The sequence below is a fragment of the Erythranthe guttata genome, chromosome 4 (assembly GCF_056151865.1).
Source record: "Erythranthe guttata isolate IM_541 chromosome 4, IM_541, whole genome shotgun sequence".
Taxonomy (NCBI): Eukaryota; Viridiplantae; Streptophyta; class Magnoliopsida; order Lamiales; family Phrymaceae; genus Erythranthe; species Erythranthe guttata.
This window is the reverse complement of record NC_142536.1, coordinates 12,427,501-12,444,549: the sequence shown is the minus strand read 5'-3', so window position 1 is coordinate 12,444,549 and position 17,049 is coordinate 12,427,501. Positions and strand designations below refer to the sequence as shown.

Below are 17,049 nucleotides of genomic sequence, written 5' to 3'. Positions count from 1 at the left end.
GATTCGGGACAGTTAGACCGGTTCTCGGTCTGACTGACCCAACCCACTAATTCAGCCAACTGGACAGGTCATAACCGGACCGTTTCGGTCCGAACCGGTCAGACCGGTCGGCCGAACCGGTTCACTAGGAAAAAAAAAAAAATATTTCAGATTTCTAAAATTAAACATAAAACAAATTGATTTTAATTTTTGGAAAATTATTTTCAATTAAACCCAATTAGATAACTCAACAATCGACTATTTTAGTAAATAGGTGTTAGATTAATTAATTAATTTAAATTGTTAAATTGATCTTAATTAATAGAACACACATATAATATTGATTATACTTTAACTTAATTACTAGTACCTCAACATCATTTGATTAGTTTATGCTAGTTGAGGTCCTATAATTATTTTGAAAAACCCAATAATTAATTAATGTAATTAATTATATAGTTAGGTCGTATGTTACTCTTAGGACAATATGCGTTTCCATATACGTTTAGAGAATATAGATATAGGAATCACATTAACCAATCCAAACCTTCTGATGAGATATAACTTTTTCTAAAAGTCCCTCATTCTTAATTTAATTAAGAATTATTTCAAGCTATAAAGGAAAACCAATCTGTTGAATTTTTTTTTCCTTCTACCAACGGTTGAATTATGTGTAGTCCCTTGCAATAGTGCAGTAACCCGTGTTAACGGGGGGTACTATAGTGGGGTAAGTTGTAATTCAATTGACATAACATTGAAGGTAGCCATAGAAAAGGTTATGCTGGATTAACGTGGTCGGCTAGATTAACTAGGGACTGCATTAGTTTGGTATAATTAAGTTCTATGAGCATCTTTGATTGGTAGGTTAGACTTGACACACGAAAATTTTGAATTCGCGAGATTAACTTAGGTCATTATCAAGTGTGAGGAAAACTACTTTAGGGTCATATAAATGATATGATTGATTGTGATCTACCTTTGGGCAAATATAATCGGGCTGGATTAACTACAGGTTATATTTGTCTTTTGGACCTAAAGCCCATTAAAGAAAAATCCGTTTTCTCATTTGTCTACTAGAGGGAAGTGGAACTCGGTAAAATTAGTGGGAGAACAATGAAATAACAAAAGTCCAAATATTTAATTGTAAAATCATTTAATACGAATCTCTAATAATCCTCTTCTCTAACCTCTCAGATAACCATGTCTAAGAATCCCATACTATCAATCCTCGACCAAAAACTCAATGGCCCTAATTACCTAGATTGGTTACGTGGTCTAAAACTTGTGCTCACCGTTGAGGGGCGTCTCTATGTCTTTAATGAGAGACTTCCTGCCACTATACCCGACACTGCGACCGATGCTGAAAAGGTAACTTATGAAGCATGGAAGAAAGTCGACACTCATGCTAGGTACTACATGATAGACGCCATGGAGCCCGCGCTTGCGAAGAAATATAAGTCTCACTTACAGGCTTTCGACATCAAGACTCATCTTGATAGCATGTATAGTGAGAGTATTAGGGCGTCGAGGTACGCTGCTACCAAGGAGTTGACCACTGCGAGGCTGCGCGAAGGGACTTCGGTCCGTGAGCACTGTCTCAAGATGATCATTCTCCTTGAGAAGCTAGTGAACCTTGACGTCACCCTCCCTGCCAAGCTCTCGTTGGATTTGATCATGTTGTCTCTTCCTAGTTCCTATGAATCGTTCATAGTGAACTTTAACATGAACAAACTTGATCCTCCCTTGGACGAGTAAATGAACTAGTTTTCCTATTGTTTGGAACAATTTTATATTTGTTTCGTCTCTCATTAGAAACCTTATATCTATTCATGTTTTGGATATTGAAGGTTTTACTTTTGTTTTTGGAAATTCGATTTGCATTATACAAAAGAATGAAAATGTGATTTTCAAGGGACGACTATTAAACAATTTATATGACCTAAATCCAAGTGAAATACCTATTAATGTTATATATATTAGCAAAACGTAAGGAGATAGATCAAAACCCCACACAACTTTGGCACACTAGATTAGGTCACGTCTCCTTAAGCAGGATGAACGATTTTGTTATTGAAGAATTGTTCACTTTGGACGACGTGAAATCACTACAAACTTGTGAATTCTGCCTTAAAGAGAAAATGACCAAGTCACCCTACAAAGGGCAAATGGAGCGGGCCGAAGGTCTTTTGGATTTGATCCATACAGACGTATGTGGTCCACTAAGTGTTAGTGCGAAGGGTTGTTACAACTACTTCGCTACCTTTACCGATGATTAATCTAGGTATGGGTACGTGTACTTGATGAAGTACAAGTCTGAAACATTTGAAAAGTTCAAAGATTTTAGACACGAGGTAGAGAAACAACTCGGACGAAGTATTAAGAAACTACGACCCGATCGTGGTGGAGAATACTTGAGCATCGAGTTCATTGACTTTCTAAATGAGAATGGAATACAATCTCAATGGACTCCACGTGGAACTCCTCAACTAAATGGAGTTTCCGAACGTCGGAATAGAACCTTCTTAGACATGGTTCGATCTATGATGTGGTTCACCAACTTATCGGCATACTTGTGGGGTAAGGCACTTCGCACTGCCGCATATTTGTTGAATAGAGTTAACACCAAAGCAGTTAAATCCACACCGTACGAACTTTGGCATTCCCGGAAGCCCAACATCAAACCTATTAGGATATGGGGTTGTCCCGCTTATGTGAAGTGACTAGTGGGTGATAAGTTGGATAGTAAATCCGACTTATGCTACTTTGTGGGGTATCCCAAGGACTTAATGGGATATGAATTCTATTATGTCAAGGAAGCAAAGACGTTTGTTTTGAGAAATGCCACATTTCTAGAAAGGTGGTTTCTATCAGATAGAAAAGGCACCATGATAGAACTTGAAGTAGTTCAAGAACCACAAAGTGAAGTTAAAGCAAAAGAACAATTAATCGATCCAATACAACAATCCACTAATATACCTCCTGAACATTCAAGACTTAGATCCGAAAGAGTTCGGAAAATGCTTGATAGGTTATTCCTCCTAAAAAATGATGAAGATCATGTTGAACTTGGACAAGATCCAAGAACATGCAATGAGGCCGTATCGGATGCGGACATGGGACATTGGCTAACTGCAATGAAATACGAAATGGACTCCATGTACTCCAACAAGGTGTGGACCTTGGTAGATCCACCTAAGGGAATAGTTCCCATAGGCTGCAAGTGGGTCTGTAAGAAGAAAATTGGAGTGGATGGAAAGGTATTGGCCTTTAAATCTAGATTGGTGGCAAAAGGATATACTCAAAGGCAAGGTGTTGACTATGAGGAAACCTTTTCACTAGTTGCGATGCTGAAGTCCATTAGGATTTTGTTGGCCATAGCTGCGTGATACGACTACGAGATATGGAAAATGGATGTGAAGATCGCTTTCCTTAATGGATACATTGAGGAAGAAATTTACATGGCGCAACCGAAAGGCTTCATATCTTCTGTAAGTGAGCAAAAGGTTTGCAAACTCCAGCGATCCATTTATGGATTGAAACAAGCATCCCGTAGTTAGAACATTATATTCGACTCAACTATCAAAGAGTTTGATTTTGAGAAGAACCCGGAGGAACCTTGTGTATACAAGAAGGTTAGTGGGAGGGCAGTGATACTTTTGGTGCTCTATGTCGATGACATTCTACTCATTAGGAATGACGTAGGAATGTTGCAACAGACAAAAGCTTGGTTGTCCACACGTTTCTCAATGAAGGATTTGGGGGAAGCATCTTACGTATTGAGAATATGCATCTATAGAGATAGAGAAAGAAAGATGTTTGGCTTATCTCAAAGCCTGTACATAGACACCGTTATGAAACAGTTTAGCATGGAAGAATCCAAGAAGGGATTCTTGCCAATGTCCCATGGGGTTCGTCTCTCGAAATCCATCTGTCCTCAGACACCTAGTAAAATCGATGAGATGAAAAGGGCGCCTTATGTTTCTGCCATAGGAAGCATAATGTATGGCATGCTATAACTAGACCCGATATTGCGTATGTTGTGAGTGTCACAAGCAGATATCAGTCTAACCCCGGTCCAGCTCACTAGAAGGCTGTGAAAGATATCCTCAAGTACTTACGAAGAACTAAGGATATATTTTTGTTCTATGGGGGTGGCGAGTTGAAATTAGAGGGCTTTACCGACTCTAGTTTTCAATCGGATGTGGATGACTCAAAGTTGAACTCGGGATTTATATTCACGCTTAATGGTGGTGCCGTGTGTTGGAAGAGTTCCAAGCAAAGCATGATGGCTGATTCCACTACCGAAGCTGAATATATTGTAGTGTCTGAAGCTTCAAAAGAAGGGACTTGGATAAGGAAATTCATCCAAGAGTTGGGTGTCATTCTTAATGCTAATGATCCAGTACCGTTGTACTGTGATAACACCGGAGCCATGGCGCAAGCTAAGGAGCCGAGATCTCATCAGAAGTCCAAGCATATTCTAAGTAAGTATCATGTGATCCGAGAGATCATTGGTAGATGTGAAGTCAAAATAGAACGAGTCACCTCGAAAGAGAACGTTGCAGACCCTTCACGAAGCCTTTACCAAGGTCGGTCCATGAGAAACATCGAGAGCCGATGGGATTACGATTTATGGGTAGTTGGCTTTAGGTCAAGTGGGATATTGTTAGAGTAGGTGACCAACAAGCCAACTTGTGGTTGTGGTCTTTCAATTTATTCTTGTAATAAATTATCCTTTTTCAAATTAATGATAAAACACCTTGGCATTCTATATCTTTGTCCCTTGTTCAAACATAGATATAGTCCTTACAGTTATTACAAGCTTGTAATTGATCTTTTAGGATTGTGAGATATTTACTGGATTATTACAACTGTTAAATGTGTTCCTAGTCGAAGGGTTACGCCACCAATGAGGATATCGGCCTTTCCCATTAAGAGACTAGCACTTAGTGTATGTGTACTGCGTCTCATCAGTAAACGGTATTTTGATATCGGCATGCATAAGTGGGTGCTCGTAAGTGGACGAGTTCACCGAACTCCCTCACCCTAGATATCTCTAAGTGGTTCTCAATAATCGATTTGAGATCTCTATGGTATAGTTATACACCATTAGTCCTTAGGACCTAAACATCACCGTGACTTCACTAGAGGACCAGCTGTATCGTGACATGTCCCTGAGTTCCACCGAGGACCACCCCAAGGGCCAGTGTTCGTGCAGTCTGAAATCTAGTGGGAGGTCTGTATTGTAGTCGGCGATTCGATTGCTAGAACAGTCTTGGATTTCCTGTGTGTTCTCATAGTTTGTAATCTTTAAGTCTCCGGCCAAAGCTGACTAAGTGATGATTAGGGAATTCGATTCTCTAAGCCATGCACGTACTGATTGCAACACTTAGAACGATCGCACAGTTATTGAACTACTAAGGAGGTCTTGATGAACCAATGCCTCTAGTTCAATCTGGACATATGAATCGAAGGTATCGTACTGTACATTAACTATATCAAAAGGTTCTTGCAGGCACTTCCTTTGTATCTGGGGGATCATGACGCATAGTTGCTAAACGCCAATCTTGATTCTTTGGGTGATTAAGTTGAAACGAGCTTCATCTTCATCATAACTCTAGGGACGAGTTTAAACCACAAAGAGTTGTGGACCCACGGCTAGCTTACATATGAACCGTCGAGGGTCACACTGCTCGTGCACTCGAGTTCTTTGAATAAACGGTCAAAGATAAAAATGTTTAATCTTCGCATAATTGGAAGTCAATATGATTGAGTCCAACATTCGTAATTTGGAATTATGAATGAGAATAAGAAAAGGAAAAGAACTAGGCGAACATCTTAGTGAACTTTCTAAATCGGGAAGTTTCCAAATTTAGAAGGTCCACTGAATTAGGGTTTCCACTTTTAGAAATTCGAAATCGAGAATTGGCACTCGTAATGACGAGGACATTTCAATGATTCAGAAAATATAATCGTTATAATTTTCAATCATTGAGTTGTGAGAAACGACCGAATAAAGACTAACGAACTTAAGATCTTGGGCCCGGTCCAACTTAAGCCCGTTAGGGCTTTTATACAAGACACTATAAATACAAGATTTGTAATACCCCATACTTTCAAAACCCCAAACTACGAACTTAGATTTTCCTCGAAAATTTTTACGTGAATTAAATTGATAACTTGCATAAATGTCTAGATACTTGGACGTGCTATATTTAATTGGTTGCTTTATTATGTGTTTAATAAATATGTGATTTTGTGATTACGTGAAATATATATGATTTACGTATTTAATTTCTTAATTAAATAAATTTGCATTTTCTATGCCTACTATGTGTACATGCACACATACATACGTGATGCATCGGATGAAGTGTGTGTGTGAGTAAAGGGTGTGTTTAAAATAAATAAATAAAATTAGTAAATATTGCATGACTTAACACTTGGCATTTTCTAATCATTTCTCTTAATCCACACTCAAGAGATTTGAAGAGACACTCTTCTATTTTTTCCTTACAAAGAGTGTCTCTATTTTTTCCTTATATATGATTTACGTATTTATATGAAAATCATCTATTTAACCATGGCTCTAGAGTATGCAAAGAACACCATAAAAACTACTTGTCCATTCACCGGAGAAAACAACACATCCATTTTGGAAGCACACACTATATCTTTCACCATAAAAGTGGCTTGGCTCGAGTTTGGCATCAACCCTTGAAGTCTCTCTATTTTGCTTGTTCTTCATTTTCCTTTTGGTGATTTAGGTAAGAAATTTCGAGTTTCTTGCTGCAATTAGAAGATATCATATTATTTTAAAAGATTTTTCAAGATTAACTAAAAGACTTCTAAGTATTTTGAAAGTTAGGGATTTTGGGGGAAAAATGAAAATTTTGTGTTAATCTTTAATCTCCTCTTCTTGCATGTTTAATCTATGCTTAAAATCTGTAAGTACTATCATTTCTTGACTAAATATTTTAAGATTTCGAAATTTCAAAGATTTTTACAAGAAAAATAGAGATTTTCATTTCTAGTGGCTTGCATGTACAAATCTAAAATGTTTAAGGGCTAAACTGCAATTTTCCGAAACTTCCAGCTTTGAACAAGTTTTTAACAGTTATTTCAAGTAGATCTAGGGTAATAAATAATTTTATTTAAGGGTTTTTAACTATTTTTTGAAAATTTGAAAGCAAAATCATTTTTGGTAAAGAAATGAGATATTTAGCTATTTTTATTATAAAAAATTCGAAAATTTATAAATCTGTAAAATAATTTCAGAATCTCGAAATTTATATAATTAGAAGTCTTAGGATTAAATTTGAGAATTTTTAAAAATCTTTTACTATTATTTCGAATTTTAAAGGTTTAGGTGCTAATTATGAAGTTCTTGTGCTTTAAGTGCTATGTCTTGGAATTGTGTGATTTAAATTATAAGACATGGGATTATGAACATGGATTTGTGGCAGAAACATATTTATGAGGCTGCTGGAATTTATTGAGGTGAAATCAATGAGTAAAAGTGGTGAGAAACTAATTAAATGAGGAATAAAAGTGTCTTTACTTTAAAGGCATGATTGTGCTATTTATTATGCATGTTTATGGTTGCATGGCATAAATATGCATATGTGTGATGTGTGTGTACGTGTGTGTTTGTGGGCAGTGTGTGTGTGTGTGGTGATGATATATGTGTTGGTTAATTGTGTAATTAAGTAGTTGATAATTTTATTTGATTGGGGTTGTTACTCACTTGATTGATATTTGTGAAGTTTAAATGACTTTTACATAATTTGTAGTCATTCCATGACATGCATTTGCTTTTGACAAAATTGAAAGATTAATGGAATATTTGGGTAATAAACGAATCGGATACGGTGGGCCGGTATCCAACTAGGGTTGAGAGGAGTGATACGAGTGATATGAGTGATGTTGGATCCATAGACGGGCTCGAAACGGTTTATTATCCGAATATAGAAATTAATCTTTCACGGATCTGATAAATGGAAAATTTATTTTTTACACGGATTGCATTCATGAGCATATTTGTGACTTATATGTTTTAGTGTTTTTGTGACTCGATTCTTGTTTGATGTTTCTATGACTCGGTGAAGGTGACCGGAATGTTATATATACTATGTATATGTATAACCTATTTTCAACCCTCGGTAATTCCTCGAATTTCTTACTGAGCTTAATAGCTCATATAGATATTTTCTAATTGCAGGTAGTGCTAGTGGTAACCCTCCCCCGGAATGGACCTAGTAGTGGATCGAAGTCTTGCCCGGAGTTTTTGGAAGTTCGAACGAGGGTTCTATAAGTGTGGCTAAGTACTATTTTGGTGATGTAATATAAAGTAACTTTCGTTTTTGTTTACTATCGTACTCGTCTTTAAAGTATGGGACTTTAATCGGTAACGGATCCTATTTTGAACCTTATAATATATTGATCCGTTTATATTTATGAATAGTTCGTTTATACCGTGCTTTTATCGTTCGTCGCCAAAATATTTATAAACTCTGATTTTTATTTCGAACCTACGTTTTACGATAGTGTAGCACTCGAATAAACTCCTTCTCAAAAAAAAAAAAAAAAGAAAAAAAAAGGGAGAACTAAATCGACTAAAGCTTTTCAAAGAAGTGTTGCGAAAATTTCTAGGATTCTAAATGTTTCAAATATGGTTTTGAAATCGCCAGTGTGGATTTTTCGTATTTTAAAAGTGATCCTATAAGTTGCTTCCGCTAAATCAATTAATTTCGATAAACCGGTTCGATTTATCACCTATAATACAGGGGGTGCTATAAGATTTATAGGTCTTGCAAAAAAACAAACACACAATTGAAAACCCTAGCCGCTCAATCTCAAGTCCACGGCCACTCACCACTCACGCCCGTCACCACCGCCGCCGCTTGTCGCCGGAATCGTCCACACGCGCCGATCGCCTTTGGTAGCTTCTTTCCTTTTGTCTTTTTCTTCCGTCTATTCTAACTTCTGCGTGTCTAGTGCCACATATTTAGTAGAACTCAGTATACGAGGTGAAATCCGAGAGGAGGAAGACAAATGAGTCGAAATGCAGAAGCAACCGCCGAATCACTGCCGCACGCGCCGCCGCTGATCAGCGCGTCCGTCGCCGCTGCTCCTCCCGACTGCACGGATTGGTTTTCGTGGCAGTTTGCTTCAATCCGATAGTTCACCTCACGCTTCAAGAGGTAATCTTTCGGACCCGTTAGATACAAGGTTTAATTTAATTAGATTAAATTGCACGTTATATGTTTTTCATGAAATTGATTTTGTATGTTTTACTTGATCGTTTTTCGTGAAAATATTTGTATGAATATTACGATTTGTTGCGTGCATGCTATATGTTTTTAATTATCGAATTAATATACTTTTTCTTTTTTTAAATTTCGCTGGAAGCGTTAAGGTACGTAATTAATTGCTTAATTGTGGGGCATGTGTTTATATGAATAAAATTGTATTTTTCATATAATTTTTTTGTTTTCCGCTGTGTACACGTGTCCGATTCCCAAGACTTCTCAGCATAGATTTATTTATATCTGGCCTTCCAAATTTTCGAGCAACTGTAAACGAGGATCCCTAAAGCCACCATGCCATGTTGAGTATTCTGCCGAAAAGAGCTCGTCCAAGAGTTGAACATGTGTACGACCAACATGTAAGACCTTGAAATATCCACATATTAGCTAAGAAATTCCACACGCACATTAGTTGCAATCTCCGATTTAAGGAAAAGGTGAGTGATGTTCTCCACAACACGCTGACGACAACAAACACATTGAGAAGTTAGATATACTCCCCTAGCTTGAAGCATCTCGTCTGTAGGAAGGGTTGCATTTAACAGCCTCCACATGAAGGCTGACGCCGTGTATTGAATGTATGGTTGCCATATAAACTTGGCCCATGGAGGTTTATGGTACTTGATACGAAAAACAAAATCCCAATAATGTGCATGTTGTGGATTCAGGCCCACAAGCAATAACAAGTCACACAAATATGAAAATCAAAACCAAGAAAGAACACACAGATACCACTGTGTTGACTCAACCGACTGTAAAACACCGTTGCAGATAACACAACTACAGTACCACAGATCTAAAACTGAAAGCAATAGAACAGTAAAGAACACAATATTTAAAGTGGTTCGACCTGTATTACCACAGGCCTACATCCACTGTGCAGAGAGAACAAAATCCACTAGATCAAGAAGGTTACAGATTACAAGATAGTGATAACACTCAAGCTCTCAACAGCTATTTCACCTAAGCTGTATTGACACTCCCCTGTGTATACCTCACTGTTTCTCTCTTGTTTCCCAACCCCAAATCTCACAAACCCTGTGAAGATTTCCTTCTTGCTTTCCCTCTAGCTTCTTCTTTTGTTCTTGAGAGTTTCCTCTCTTTCCAGCCCCTCAAGCCTTATCCCCTTGATTTGGCCTTAGCCTCCAAGCCTCTCCACCAAGTGCTTTATATATGCAGCAAACCCTAGCAAAAAGCAACTTGGTCCCCAAGCAAATCACTGTGAGCTCGACAGGTGTCCACCACTGCCAGAGTGGTCCTCACGGGTTCTGTCTTCTAGTGTAACAGCTCCTTACACTTTCCAGCTCATCCTTTGACTTTACTTTAACTGATGCACCAGATAAAGTATCCACTTGGCATGTACACGTGGATATGAGTCACAGAATAACAATTCTCCACCTTGACTCATACTCCACGTAGGCTTCTCTTCCCTCTCCCTCTGCACCCTAGCTTCTTACCAAGCTAGATCCACCTAGCTTCTTACCAAGCTAGCACCTCCTAGCTTATTACCAAGATAGCACCACCTAGCTTCTTACCAAGCTAGAACCTCCTAGCTTCTTACCAAGCTAGCACTGCCCCACCTAGCTTATAACCAAGCTAGCACTGCCTACAACAGCTCACCAAGTCCATACAGTGATTGAACTTTGAAACCGGTAAAGACTTTGTTAGCATATCCGCAGCATTCTCCGCTGTATGCACCTTCTCCACCTTCACATCAATGTGTTTCAACACTTGATGCCTTAACACATGAATTGTACTTTGGTTGTCACAGTACACATTCACATTCTCCTGCTCAATCCTCAACTCCTGAACCATCCCAATCATCCACACAGCTTCTTCGACTACCTCAGTCACCGCCATGTATTCAACTTCTGTCCTAGACAAAGCTACCACTGATTGGAGGCCTGACTTCCACCTCACTGCAGTCCCAAAGAGAGTGGACACATATCCTGTTAAGGATTTCCTTGTGTCAACACTACCAGCATAATCTGAGTTCACAAAACACTTCCCCGCATCACCTTCTATTCCATCATTCCGCTTGAATAGAAATCCAATCTCAGCAGATCCCTTCATGTATCTCAAAGTCCACTTGAGTGCTTCCCAGTGTGCCTGCCCTGGATCAGCCATAAACCTGCTGATCACACCTGCAGCGTGTGCCAAATCCGGCCGACTGCACACAATGCAATACATCAAGCTCCCAACCGCATTAGCATAAGACACCTTTGACATGTACCTATGCTCTTCATTAGTTGCAGGTGCTTGGGACTTTGAGAGTCTGAAATGCTTCCCCATAGGAGTAGACACTGCCTTGGACTGATGCATGTTGTATCTCAACAAGAGCTTCACAACATAAGACTGTTGGGACAGGAACAAGTGACCACACCGTCTGTTCCTCACCATCTGCATTCCCAAGATCATCTTGGCAGACCCCAAATCTTCCATGTCAAACTCAGATTTCAGCTTCTCCTTGATATCATCTATCTCCTCCTTGGACTTGCTTGCAATGAGCATGTCATCCTCATACAGCAACAAGTAAGCTCTAACCGTTCCTTCTGTTTTCCTCACATACACACCATGTGAGACAGCTGTTGTAACATTCACCTGTTCCAACACAAGGTCATACCGAGCTACTAGTGCCAACATGATTCTGATTGAGCAATGTTTAACCACCGGTGAAAAAATTTCATTGAAATCTATCCCTTTCACCTGTGAGAATCCCCTAATAACCGATCTAGCCTTGTACCTAGGCTTCTCCCCGGGGATTCCCTCTTTCTTGAAGAGCCATCGACAACTCACCGGCTTCTTCCCACTTGGTCTCTTTACCAAGACACAAGTCCCATTCTTCTTCACTGAAGCTATCTCTTTCCCCATAGCTTCAATCCAATTCCGCCTTTCCTTCCCATTTGCTTCCTGGTAAGTGGCTAGCTCACCTTTTATCTCAAAAATAACATTGAGTGCAAATGAAATGATATTAGCTTATCCAAACCTTATAGGTGGTTTAATTAGCCCCTTGAGTCTACCTCTGGTCAAATGGTAATCCCTCAGATCCTCCTCTGATTCAGAACTTTCGTTGTGATCAGATTCTTCCTGAGCATCTGTGGTCACAGCTTGCTCAATTGTGGTCTCTTGCGGAAACTCCACCTCAATCTGAGTACCATCACTTGAAGTTCCTTGAGTAGACTGATATCCAATCATCTTTGCCATCTTCGATTCATCAAAGACTACATCCCTACTCAGAACACACTTCCCTTGACCAGATTCCCGACACCATAACTTAAACCCCTTAACCCCGGTTGGATAACTAATGAAGGCACATTTGAGGGCTCTTGGTTCTAGTTTATCACCTTTATGGGCATAGGCTAAACTACCAAAGACCTTCAAATCAATGAAATTAGCAGGCTTACCATACCATTTATCATTTGGAGTTTTGAATTCACTTGTTGTGGTGGGACTTCTGTTGTTGAGACTTGCTGTTGTTGCCACAGCGTTTCCCCAGAACTTCTTACCAATAACCGTCTGACCTGACATATGGTAAATCCCATTGTTTCTGAATGCCTTCATAACAACCACATACTCCTTAGACACTTCCAGAATGCCATTGTCCCCACTGAACGTGTGGCCACTCTTGTCTAAGACTCCAAGAGATATCAAGTTCCTCTTGACCTGAGGAACATATCTCACTTCCGGTAGGATCCTCTCAATTCCATCAAACATCTTGATTCTTACCGAACCAACCCCTTTCACATTGCAAACATCATTATTCCCCAATAAGACTGTACCCCTCTCATTCACCTCGAGAGTTTCAAACCAGTCCTTATTTGATGTCATGTGAAAAGAACACCCTGAATCCAATATCCAATCCTCTGTTACATCACCTCCAGTGACAACAAGGACATCATAGGATTCAAATTCCTCAGCTATAATACCAGCTTCACCATTGTGTCTTTGATCCTGTGCTTTCTTCTCCGGGCAATCCTTTTTGAAGTGACCAGGCTTTTTGCACCTATAACACTCCAACTGACCCCTCTCTACCGGAGTCCTCTTGCCCTGCGCCAACTTAGATCTGTTCTTCGGTTTCTTGTCCCTGAAGTCTCTCTTCTCAGATCTCCCACTGACAATGAGTCCCTCTCCAGATTCATGAGCTTTCCCTTCAAGTTTCTTCTGCAATTCTTTAGCCTTGATTGCCTTATTTTTGTGGAGGTAAGGAGTACCATTCTCAGTTCTTTCGATTGTGTAAATATTTTTATTTAAAGACAATTTTGTGCCAGGTGAGATTGTGAAACACATGTCAGAGTTAGGAGACCATGGGAGACTCGGAGAGGTGGGAGAGAGGTTTAAAGTTTGGTTTTCAGTAGTGGTGATATGGTTCTCCGTAGGGTTTTCTGTAAAAGATTTGTTGTGAAGGTCAGGAATAGGAATTTTTGCACGTTTCTGTTGTTTCTTTGATATGAAAGAAGAGCTAGATAATTCCTCATTTACAAGAGAATCACGTTTTTTTCTTATCTGGATTGGTATTTGACTCCAACTTTTGTTTTCTATATCATTTAGACCAAAACTAAAATTAGTTAGAGAGGCCCAGACGAATGGTAATGTCCAGTTAACCTAAGGCCCATAAACATTAGGGTTGTCTTTAGGAATAAGAAGATTTTTTGCGAGATAAGGGATTAACTTGGGATATTTCTTTTTTCGAGCTGTGGGAAATTACAGAGACTATCTCATCAGTCTTTAATTCCTTTTGCCCTATGATTGATAATTTGGTATGGTAGGGTTTAATAGATTCTTTCGAAGTTTATATTCCCATAACTATAGAATTGGAGTTTGCATTAGGAACCCAATGGTTTTGTGCCATGTGGTCTAGCACCATGTTCTTTCCAGGGCCCACCACTTTCCTTGTGGTCTAATTTTGGTTATGGCTAGCAGAAGAATATACTAGGGTTGGGAGGAATTAAGTTTTGTTGGGGTTGATATCAGTAGAGCTATAAGGTGAAGGCTTGCCAAGCAAGGGTTTGGGGAGAGAGTGTTGGGAATCCGACACGTATACGCAGCGGAAAACAAAAAAAATTATGCGATTTAAACAAATTTAAAACACATAAACACATGCCCGATAATTGAAAGCAACTAATTGCGTACCTTTGCGCTTCCAGCAAAATTAAAAACAACATACATGCTTAATTACTTAATCAAAATTAAATCAATTAGCATGCTCGCATTTAAATCAATTAATCATGCTCGCAATAATAAAAACATTTTCATGTAGACACATAAAATCATACAAGCTTCTTATTAAAACGAACATGCATATATTAATTTAAACGAAAACGAATCGAACGACAATGGATTCGAAACTTTACCTCTTGAAGCGTGAGGTAGGCGCACTAAGCAAAGCTAGATTGCCACGGAAACCAATCCGTGCAATCCGGGGCAGCAACGGTGATGCAGCAGCGGCGATGATCCGAGCTACGGCGGCGTGTGTGGTTCACGCGCTGTCTTCGTGCGGCGCGTGGATGCGCGTGCGTCGTCGGCTCGGTGGCTGCTCCTCGATTCTTCGATTCTTCGATCTTCCTCCTCTCGGATTTCACCTCGTATACTTCAATCTACTAAAACGTGGCACTAGACACGAAGTAGTTAGAATAACGGAAGAATAGAAAGGAGAAAGAATTACCAAAAGGGATCGGCCAAGGGATGGCCGATTCCGGCGAGTTGGGGGCGGCGACGGCGGTGGTGGCCGCGGGAGAAAATGGCCGAGAGAGAGAGGGAGCGGCTAGGGTTAGGTTTTTGTTTTTTGTGTTGTGTTTTTGTGTGCAAGACCTATAAATCAAGTATTTATAGTGTCTTGCATAAAAGCCCTAACGGGCTTAAGTTGGATCGGGCCCAACAGCTTAAGTTCGTTAGTCTTTTATTCGCTCGTTTCTCTCAATTCAATGATCGGAAAATTGTAACGGTTACATTTTCAGAATCATTATAATGTCCTCGTCATTACGAGTGCCAACTCTCGATTTCTAACTTTCCAAAAGTGGAAACCCTAATTCAGTGCACTTTCTAAATTTGGAAACTTCCCGATTTAGAAAGTCCACTAAGATGTTCGCCTATTCTTTTCTTTTTCTTATTCTCATTCATAATTCCAAATTACAAATGTTGGACCCAATCATATTGACTTCCAATCATGCAAAGATAAACCATTTTATCTCTGACCGTTTATTCAAAGATCTCATGTGCACGAGCAGTGTGACCCTCGATGGTTCAGGTGTAAGCTAGCCGTGGGCCCACAACCCTTTGTGGTCAAAACTCGTCCCTTAGAGTTACGATTAAGATGAAGCTCGTTTCATCTTAATCACCCAACGAATCAAGATTGGCGTCTAGCAACTACGCATCATGATTCTCTATATACAAATGAAGTGATGCCTGCAAGAACCTTTTGATATAGTTAGCGTACAGTACGATACCTTCGATTCATATGTCCCGATTGAACTAGAGGCATTGGTTCATCGAGACCTCCATAGTAGTTCAATGACTGTGCGATCGTTCTAAGTGTTGTAATCGTTACGTGCATGACTTAGAGAATCGAATTCTCTAATCATCACTTAGTCAGCTCTGGCCAGAGAGTTAGAGAGATTACAAACTATAAGAACACACAGGACATCCAAGACTATTCTAGCGATCGAATCCCCGACTACAATGCACAGACCTCCCACTAGATTTCGGACTGCACGAACACTGGCCCTTGGGGTGGTCCTCGGTGGAACTCAGGGACAGGTCACGATACAGCTGGTCCTCTAGTGAAGTCACGGTGATGTCTGGGTCATAAGGACTAATGGTGTACAACTATACCACAGATATATTTACTCGATTATTGGGAACCCCTTAGAGATTTCTAGGGTGAGGGAGTTCAGTGAACTCGTCAACTTACGAGCACCCACTTACGCATCCCGATATCACAATACCGTTTACTGATGAGATGCAGTACACATACACTAAGTGCTAGTCTCTTAATGGGAAATGCCGATATCCTCATTGGTGGCGTAACCCTTCGACTAGGAACACGTTTAACAGTTATAATACTTAAGTAAATATCTCACGATCCTAACGATCAATTACTAGTACTTGTAATAACTGTAAAGACTATATCTATGCTTGTGACAAAGGGACAAAGATATAGAATGCCAAGGTGTTTTATCATTAATACGAAAAAGGGTTGTTTATTACCATAATAAATACGAAAGACCACAGCCATATGTTGGCTTGTTAGTCACCTACTCTAACAAACCCATCTAGACGATTTAAAGTGCCCATATGTACCCCAATTAATTTGAATAGATTACCAAATATTAGATATAGATCGGTAAACCAAGTCGGATACTGATTCAGAAAAACCCAAAGCTCGGAGCAGTTTTTGTAAAATCCTCCACTCAGGTCTGTCGTACGCTTTAGTCATGTCAAATTTAAAATGACTCCTTCCACTTTCCTATCAATGTCCGCTGCTAATTCTTGGGCCAAAGCAATCGACTCATGGATACTCATTAGCCCCAAGCACTCCAATCCATACGCGTGCGTGGTTTAATCCTCCAAAAATAGTTATGCTTCCTCAAGCCCCGATGTTCGTTGAGAATGAACCCGTTGCTATTTTATCTCCATTAGAGATGGATTTAACTTCCCAACAATTTGAATTCACACTTATCATGAAATTCTCTAACGGAAGACCAAGCCTACATGGTATACGTACACATATATACAGGAATTGGAAACTTTTAACCAAACCAATCAT

At 39.5% G+C, this 17,049-nt stretch overlaps 1 long non-coding RNA gene across 1 annotated transcript; it reads left to right on the top strand.

Moving 5' to 3' along the window:
* The first annotated feature begins 6,548 nt into the window (after positions 1-6,548).
* On the top strand, positions 6,549-8,436 carry LOC148771151 (uncharacterized). Its single transcript, XR_016031040.1, has 2 exons — positions 6,549-6,746; positions 8,201-8,436. It is a non-coding gene; the product is annotated as an uncharacterized LOC148771151 (long non-coding RNA).
* Positions 8,437-17,049: the final 8,613 nt, after the last annotated feature.